The 9,165-nt window shown below is 33.2% G+C and overlaps 1 pseudogene; it reads left to right on the forward strand.

The window, feature by feature from the left end:
- The first annotated feature begins 3,576 nt into the window (after positions 1–3,576).
- Positions 3,577–8,160, forward strand: LOC111395413 (annotated as a pseudogene).
- Positions 8,161–9,165: the final 1,005 nt, after the last annotated feature.

Here is a 9,165-nt window from a genome sequence, read left to right on the forward strand (position 1 = left end):
AGACTTATAAGCATTATTTTTTTTATTTTATAACAAAAGTAACATTGTATATCACTTTTTTTATTTAAGGAAAACCGTAGCTGCAGTACCAAACATCTCACTTTTATGTAGGCTTGATCGAAACCTTTACTTTGTAGTATTTACGTTACCAAACCTTTCAAAAATTAGCTCATAAGCTCCAAATGGATGGAAACAGTTAGCTTGACTGTTAGTTGACTAGAGAATTAACCTTGACTATAATTTTGACTAATTTTAAAAGAATAAAATGATAACTTTACATTTTTTTTCAAAAATAAAAAACAATTATAATGTATTAATAATTAAATTAAAAAAAACACAAAATCCACCCATCACTATTTCCTTCTTTCCCAACCACCTTACAATAAGCTTCTATTTGGCCCCATTTTCTTTCAATTTTAATGTATGAACTAGTAAATTTTTTGAAGAATGTGTGGTTGAAAAAGTAAGAATTTTTTTCGATTTATGTGTAAACTTATTTTGGCTCTATTTGAGCTCCATTATTTCCTCATTAAAATGAAAAATATGACTGTTATTCATCACATCAAGTTATCATATTTGAATTTTTATCTCTTATATGAGGTTTATAATGACTATATTTTTTTCTCATTTTTTCAATAATGTGACTCAAATAGGGGTTTTATGTAAGATTGTATGGTTGAAAATAAGAATGAAAGAAAAAATTGAAAGAAAAAGGTTAACAACAATGGCCAGCGCTGGCACCACCGCCACCCATCACGACTCCAGGGCCATCGCTCCTTCTACCATCAGTCTTTCTTCTCTTAATGCTGCTAAACAATTACACACTTCAAAAATGGATCCTTCTCTTATCCAACAAACACGTAAGAATTGTAATCATACAAATTATTTTTCTTCTCCCCCCATTCTCCTCCCTATCCCCTTCCCAACCCACACCAAAACCAAATCCTAATGGCAATTGCCACCTTTCGTTGTTGCCATTGCCAACGTCCCTGACACCGTAAAAAGCTCATCGTCGCATCCCATCCACAAATCTTCCTTTTTCTCCTCCACCGCACTATTTACGTTCGCATTTGCAGCTCCCATCTATTCAAGCCCGTTAGGGTCAACCTCCTCCACCACTACTCTTTCATTTTCTTTCGGACTGTTTGGGTCTACAACTCAGGGCATTCGAACTGTTTGGGTTTATTCAAGATTGTTGCAGAAGAAATTAACCATGTAAAATCAGATTTCGAAATCCGTAATATAGATAAATTTCAGAATCTAATTCATTTTCTGGTTCTTGAAATTTTGAGTTTGTGAATCTACGTATTTGTTCTATAACTGATTTTAAAGTTTGGATTTGTAATGAGGGTTGGTATCGTCGTTGGATTAGAGATGGAGGGTAGAAGAATAACGACAAATTCACAGCCATGTTGGCATCCTGTGGTGGCGAAGATGGCGACGCCAAATTTGTTTGGGAAAGACAGTGGTGCCGAATTTGTTTGGGCGAGGAGGTAGAATTGGGTTGGGGTGTGGTGAAGACAAAAACACATTTTTTTTTCTTAATTTAATTATTTCAATTATTTTAGGTCAAGCCCAGTTTCTTTTTCATTCTTTAGCCACAAAAATAAAAAATATCACTATTATCTATCACATCAAGTTACTATATTTGACTTTCTATTTTTTGTGTAGGTCACATAGCTGTTATATATTTTCATTCTTACTCTCAAAAAAATGGGAATCAAACGGATTCTAAATTGGAATGGACAATTTTATCCTCACCTAATGGTCAAAAAAGGTCAGATTTTTTTTTCTTTTTTTTTGGATCAAATAATAGTCAAACTAACGTTTTCTATCCATTTGGACTCTAATTACTAATTTTTTTAAAGACGGTATCATGGGTGCTTTATAATAAAGGTTTAGGCTCCCGTTTGACCCACATCAAATTCCATTCCATTACATTCATTTTTTCTTTATTCTATTTTCAATCATACAATTTTTCATAAAATAATATCAGACGTAAAACGAAAAGTTTTCCTTCTTTTTCAACCATTTAAAAAAAAAAATACTATTCATCCCTTTTTCATTTTCTAAAAATGGGGGCCAAACGGGGGCTAGGTGAAGCTACTTAAAAGCGAATGTTTGGTGCCGCAACTACACTTTTACTTTTTATTTATGTCGAGACATTAAATCCTAGGTGCAAACTTGGATCCGACCCGAACACCGGCATATGGATTTAGCTCTTGTTTGATACCTATTATTATGAGAAATTTTGGTAAAAAGTATTATGAGATATTGTTTTTGTTCGACTCAAATTTTAATTAGATTTTAATTTAAATCAAAGTCAACTAATCAATATTAATCACATCTATTATGGGTCCCACAACTTTTCAATCACACATTTTAAAAATTTCTATTAAAATCTAATAAAATTTTAATTTTAATCCCTGTCAAACACCCTCATTATTTTTTGAAAAAATGTGTGGTTGAAAAATAAGAATTTTTTTTAATTTTTGTTAATATTATATTATTGAAGAATATGTGATTGAAAAGAAGGAGTTAATTGTTCCAATGATTAATGAACTTAGGTCTATATCTTTGATTGGCCAATGAAATTCAAAATGTCAAGTTTTGGTCACTGAACTTAAGTCCATGTCTTCGATTGCTCATTGTAATTTAAAATGTTGAGTTTTGATAACTGATTTTGAAAAATATCAAGTTTGGTACTTGAATTTAGGTCTATATTTTTGATTGCTCACCGAAATTTAAAATGTTTAGTTTTAGCCACTGAACTTTGAAAAATGATGTACGTTACTCACTGAATTTTGAAAAATATTGTACATTACTTACTGTAAACTCAATATATTTCAAAGTTCAACAGTTATGCTAGTGGGTAACGTACGACATATTCCAAAATTCAATAACAAAAACTCAATATTTTAAATTTCAGTGAGCAATCTAAAATATGAACCTAAGTTCAATGAACAATCGAAGACATTGATCTCAGTGGCCAAAACTCAACATTTTAAATTTTAGTGACCAATCAAAGACATGGACTTAAGTTCAGTGGCCAAAACTCGACAATTTTCAAACTTTAGTGGCCAAAACTCTTTATTTTAAGCCCTTGCTTGAGCCCCATTTTTTAGGAAAGAATAAATTTTTGAATAGTGTATTAATGGGAAATGTGTGGTTAAAAAATAAGGAAAAGTTTTGAATTTACGTGTAATATTATTTTATTGAATAATGTGTGATTAAAATGATGTCAAAATACTGTTGAAAAATGAATTTTTCCAAAAGAATGAGGCTCAAACAAGGGCTAAATTTCAGTGTTCAATCAAAGGCATGAATTTAAGTTAAGTGACAATTAACTTGTAAAGAAGCTAAGAAAAATGTATTAAAATTTGAATGAAACTCAAACAACGGTTTAGGGCGCCATTTTTCTGTCAGGTTCATTTCGTGAAATTCAAAATCGCATTTCCCCAGTGAAGACGCCCCTTTCCGATCAGGTCAATCGACGTTGTTTTACCTTTTCCCTTTCGTTTACCTTTTATACTTTCTGAAAATCCATTTTTTTGTACCTGTAGGTTTCTGACCACAATGGATGAGGAGTAAATTGAGGAATTGAAGATCCAAATGCAGAAATGGTTGGATGAGGCTCAAGAATTTATTCAGAAAGTTCCACCAATCCAGATTTACGCTGCAATTGGAGTAGTCGTTTTCACCGCATTTCTCTTCATAATCAGTAATTACTCAAAATTTTACCGTGTACAATTTTATACAAATTTTAAATTCGATGAATTCCACTTCTCTGTTGGGTTCCTGCATTTTGTTTTAATAGGATCTGTCGATTAGCCCTTTTTTGCAATATCTTTGGTATTATTAGCAGTAAATTTGGTGTTGTATATAAGCTTGCAATTTTATGTAGTTCTTGTTATGGAGATTTCAAAATTTTAGGACTAAGAAATATATTGACAAATGATAAATGTGTCAAGGAGGTTTTTCTTGTATTTGGATATTGGATCCTTAAATTCCAAGAAAACCTTCATTCTGCATATAGTTTTAAGTAATAAAATTGGCCTCTACGTTGAAACTTGCAATTTTTGTTAGTATGGGGCCATGGAGAAAGCAATGCAGTCTGAAATAAGCAATTGTAGTTGAGAGTTAATTAATTGGAGTGTCAAAGGACTAGGGCTCAGTGAATCGTGGCAGCAAGGCTTAGGTCACTCTATTCCTTTACGTTGCTCTGTCAAATGTTATTTTCAATGTCTTCAAGGCTGCGAAAGCAGCACATCTGCCAAGAGGTCTTGGCGAATTATGTGTGCCTAGGAGGCCGAGTGTCCCAATTTGAGTACTATGGTGAGAAGATTATAAGGACGAATGTCTCAATTTGAGTATTATGGTGAGAAAATTTATTATTAGGGTTTAAGTCATTAAAAATACAAGTGCTTCTGAATTGAGGTCATCTTTTTAAATTTTTGTTCTCGTTTCTTGGTTAATAACTTTATCCTTGAAGTGAAAAAGAAGTTTTCTCAACAGAAATGAGAAGGGGAAAAAGTAAAAGAAATAATGGAAAAAATAGAATGAGAGGAAATTTCGAGGAAAATATTCATTTTTCTGTCTATAAAGCAAAACTCATGAGAAGTGAATGTACAAATCTAAGTAAGGGGGAAATTCTGGAATTTTCTCATTAGCTTTTTTGTTTTTGTTTTTTCGTTTTTTTGTGTTTATTTTTTTTTATTTTTTATTTTTTATTTTTTATCTAGGGTGCATAGAACGGAAGATACCGAGATAAATCTCTCATTCATGCTTGGTTCAAAATGGAAATTGAAAGAAGCAAATGTTGAATTGTAATTTTTAGGGGAGGATTTTTTATTTAAACAAAGACTTTGATTTATTTTTCATAGTGCTTAATCAAATCCGAAAAACGTTAGATATAGGATTTCATACTGTTAGAAGAGAGAAACTGAGCTCAAGTATTATGCTTTTGAGCAAATTCAGATTTCTATCAAAAACGAATTGATCCAGTTGTGGTTTCAGTTATCCTTTTCCCTTTAGCTGTATGCGCTCAAGTCAAGCCTTAAACAAATCTTATTGCCCTAGGTCTAAGTTATGGTGTTACAGTCCAGCTTCCCAAGAAAGCCGGGCTTGCTGACTTGATTGAATCTTTGGAGATGCGAGTATCGGAAAATTGAATTTTAAGATTACTGATGGATGATCAAACAATTGATCTTCTGACTTCTTGCTTGGGATGCATGAGCTTTTTATACTTTCTTTTCCTTCATCATTCCTTAAATTTGGAATTCACTTCTCTACTCAGCACAAATCCCTGCCAGAAGCTTACATGTGATCTCACAACACATTTTATTGCGTTGCAGTTCGATTATTCAAGCGTAAATCATCTAACACCATTGCATTAACGGGGCTTAGTGGAAGTGGAAAAACTGTTCTCTTTCGCCAGGTCAGCCTTGTAAAAAATGTTTAGTAAAATTTTGGATTATGATCTCTATCTCAACTATTAAGATGTAAAATGTTTTTGATTCAGCTTCGAGATGGCTCCTCTCATCAGGGTATTGTGACATCAATAGAACCAAATGAAGGTACTTTTGTGCTACACTCCCAAACAACCAAGGTGTTGCACTCTATTTGGTGGCAAGAGTCATATATAGATATTTCTTTGGCAAGCATGCTTACATGCATAGAGGATTGCTCCGGTTCAGTAAAAAGGATGTTTATTCTTGCACAAAATTTGAGGAATTTACGTTGCATTACGTCTTTTAAGACTAGAGTAGCATAAGACATTAATTTTAATCCTGAGGGGTAGCTCAATGGTCAGGCTATTGAGATGAGTACCGGGTTGTAAACTTTCGGACCCTGTGGAATTAGTCGAGGTGCGCGTGAACTGACCCAGATACCCATAGTTATCAAAAAAATAAAAAATAAAATAAAATAAACATTAATTTCATTTCTCCTATGACCCTTTCTTTCTCAAGTTAATTGAAAGATTAGCGTAGCTGAACCTGATTTTGCTTGCATTACAGAAGGATAAATTAAGGCCTGTTCATCTTGTTGATGTTCCTGGACATTCCCGTCTTCGACCTAAACAAGATGACTTCTTGCCTCAAGCAGCGGCAATTGTTTTTGTGGTGGATGCTGTGGAAGTTTTGCCAAATTGCCGTGCTGCTTCAGAGTACATACTATCTGTACCTTGATTCAAGCATGCATGTGCACATATACAACCTCTCTACACCCCACGTGAGTACAGATACTTAACGCATTGACTCTAACTCTCTTGTTTATTTTGTGCTAAAGGTACCATATGATATTTTGACTAAGGCAAATGTAGTGAAGGAAAAGATTCCACTATTACTCCTTTGCAACAAGGTGGATAAAGTTACTGCACACAAAAAGGATTTTATCAGAAAACGGCTGGAAAAGGAAACGTGAGGAGCATTTTATACACGATTTTGCTTTCGGTAATTAAATTGTCACCTCTTCCATACATACAATCCATTTTGATACAGTTAGTTTCTAGCTTTGTTGCCGATTATATTTCACAAAAAATGAAGATTTTTATTTTTCATAGTGTAATAGATATTCCAACATAAAAAGGTTACTACGAGCATTCATAGATAGAATGACGAATGCAACCATATTTAATTCATAGAATGAGGCTAGTGCTAGGAGGAATAGGATGGGTCATTGTGTTTTTAGTGATATTAGGCACATTAGAAGTAATAGGATGCCGAGTGCTAACAAGGAGATTAGAGAAAGGTGGAAAAGGTACTTTAACGGAAGAAAAACAAGCCAAATTGTTACAAGGGAAAAAATATAACAGTAGGGAAAGATGAAAATGAAAAAGTAACATCTTTTCTCCATTGCAGAATTATTGAATCTTTTGAGGTACAAGAAAAACAGAGGTTGAAGATGATTTTCTATGACATGAAAAATCAGGTTGGACTAAGTGGAGGGTTTGATTTTGGATTCTTTGTAATCACAGCTACAAGATTGTAAGGAAAATTTTATAGGGGAACGATATGATCAGTAATGATATATAAGGATGCAGCTCAGCAAGAAGTAATACATGAATTTAATAGGCATGTGAAACAATAACGTCAAAATATACGTTTTTTAAGAAATGGAAAAGGATAAAATTAGAACTAGTCACATTTGTGAACTCTTCATTTAGAGGCATTATATCATCAAGTGAGTTCTTATGGGAACACTAACATGGATTGATATAAAATGAAAGGATGACCATCTGAATGGGAAAAGAAGTTTCATAAGGAGCTTCTTTGGCTAAGCTTAAAAAAGTTACTTATGAATAAATGCTTTATTAATTTGTTTAATAAAGTAGAAATAACTTAGTTATTAACCTTGGAAACAAAAAGGTAACTATTACTTTTATGCTTTAGACGATCTTAGTCATGTTGTTGATTTCAGAAATCAAATTTGATGGTTGACATTAGATTTCATCTGATCTTCTTCGTATCTCATACTTTTCAACCATTTGTATGGCATTATTCTCATCCCGTTGTAAATGAATTTTAAGTTACCTTACACAATATGCTGTTATTCAATGATTAAGTGTTGGCTAATGTACTCGTATACCGATTATCACTGTTAATCCTAACTCCGTAAATTGAATTGCTGCCTGCTCTTTTCATTTAGTGATAAGCTTCGCATATCAAGAACCACACTATCTACAGCAGACATTGCTAATGAGTATACACTCGGGGTACCTGGAGAAGCCTTTGGGTTTTCTCAGTGCCATAATAAAGTAACAATTGCAGAAGCATCCGGTTTGACAGGTGACATATCTCAGTTGGAGCAATTTATCAGAGAACATGTAAAGCCTTGATAGCATATGCAGGGCTTTGGGAAGTTATGATTTGTTTTATTAAGAGATACTAAATTGCTAACCTCATGGAATGCACCGATTGACATGTTTGGTAACCAAGCTATTGTACTGATCTGTGTGTGGGAGGCAAAGGAACCGGAAAAGAAAACCGAGAGGCTCTCAAATGTATTTTATCATCTTCATCATTTAATTCAATACATTCTTGAAAACCCATTAGATTCTTCTTCTATTATCCACCCGTGTTCTCTTTGCAAAAACCAGCTTGTATGTGCTCAAGGCTTTGATTGTATCTATAAATGGAGAAAGACTGAAATTGATATAAAGCTGAGATACTTGAAAGTTATAACACAATTGATTATTAACTTATTCAACTTCTTCCTGACAAATTGAACCATTCAATTCATGGATTGTGATGAGAAATATTCTTGAAATTTCATGAAATAAAGTTACATTGTCTGAAGAAACTGATGCCATGCCTTGGGAACTGAATCTCCATCACGAGCACTATTCTGTAACACCCTAAACTCTCTACAACATAAGAACACATCCATCGTGATCTGAATTGAAATTCCCCAGATGTTTTATGATAACCTTTGAATTAATTCAGTAGATTGGGCAGATACTAACAACACGTGCCCTGGAAACTGAAGACCCTTGGATTAAAAAAAAAAAAAAAAATGCTGCCAAAAAACTAACTGGAAAACGGCCTCCAACGGTCACTTTTAATGTACCATGCGACTACATGGTGGTTTACCTTGTGATCGTCCCCAAATTCTCGGGTCGCATGGACCAAAATTTGGGTCTCCATTTTGTTTTGTTCATTCCATTTCATACACATGTTTATTGACTTTGAACAACATATTTCCATCAGTCGTTGCTCGATTTAAATATGCAGTCTAGAATAAACGAATCCACATTGAGAAATACATAACGACATCTCAAAACAACTAAGGTAGTGTGTGATTGCTCCACTTTTTCCATGGAAAATTGAATTCCATTTTCTAACTTTTGGTTGTTTGATTGTCCAAAATTTTCCATAGAATTAAAATTCTCACTTTTTTGCCACATCAGCATTTTCCATGAAATCATAGAATGGGAATTCTCACCAAAATGGTGAGAATTGGAATTCCCAATTACTGTAACGATTTTTTAATTTTTTAATCTTTTTTTTGGCAATGGAAATAAATTCTAAGAATTATTGTAAACAAATATTTTCATTTTACTGACAATTTTCATATAAAACAAAGCCAAACGAACATCAAAAGATAAATAATTTTATTTATTATTTTTTTTGTTGACAATGGAAACAAATTTCATACTCAAAACCA

The sequence above is a fragment of the Olea europaea genome, chromosome 1 (genome assembly GCF_002742605.1).
Source record: "Olea europaea var. sylvestris chromosome 1, O_europaea_v1, whole genome shotgun sequence".
NCBI lineage: Eukaryota > Viridiplantae > Streptophyta > Magnoliopsida > Lamiales > Oleaceae > Olea > Olea europaea.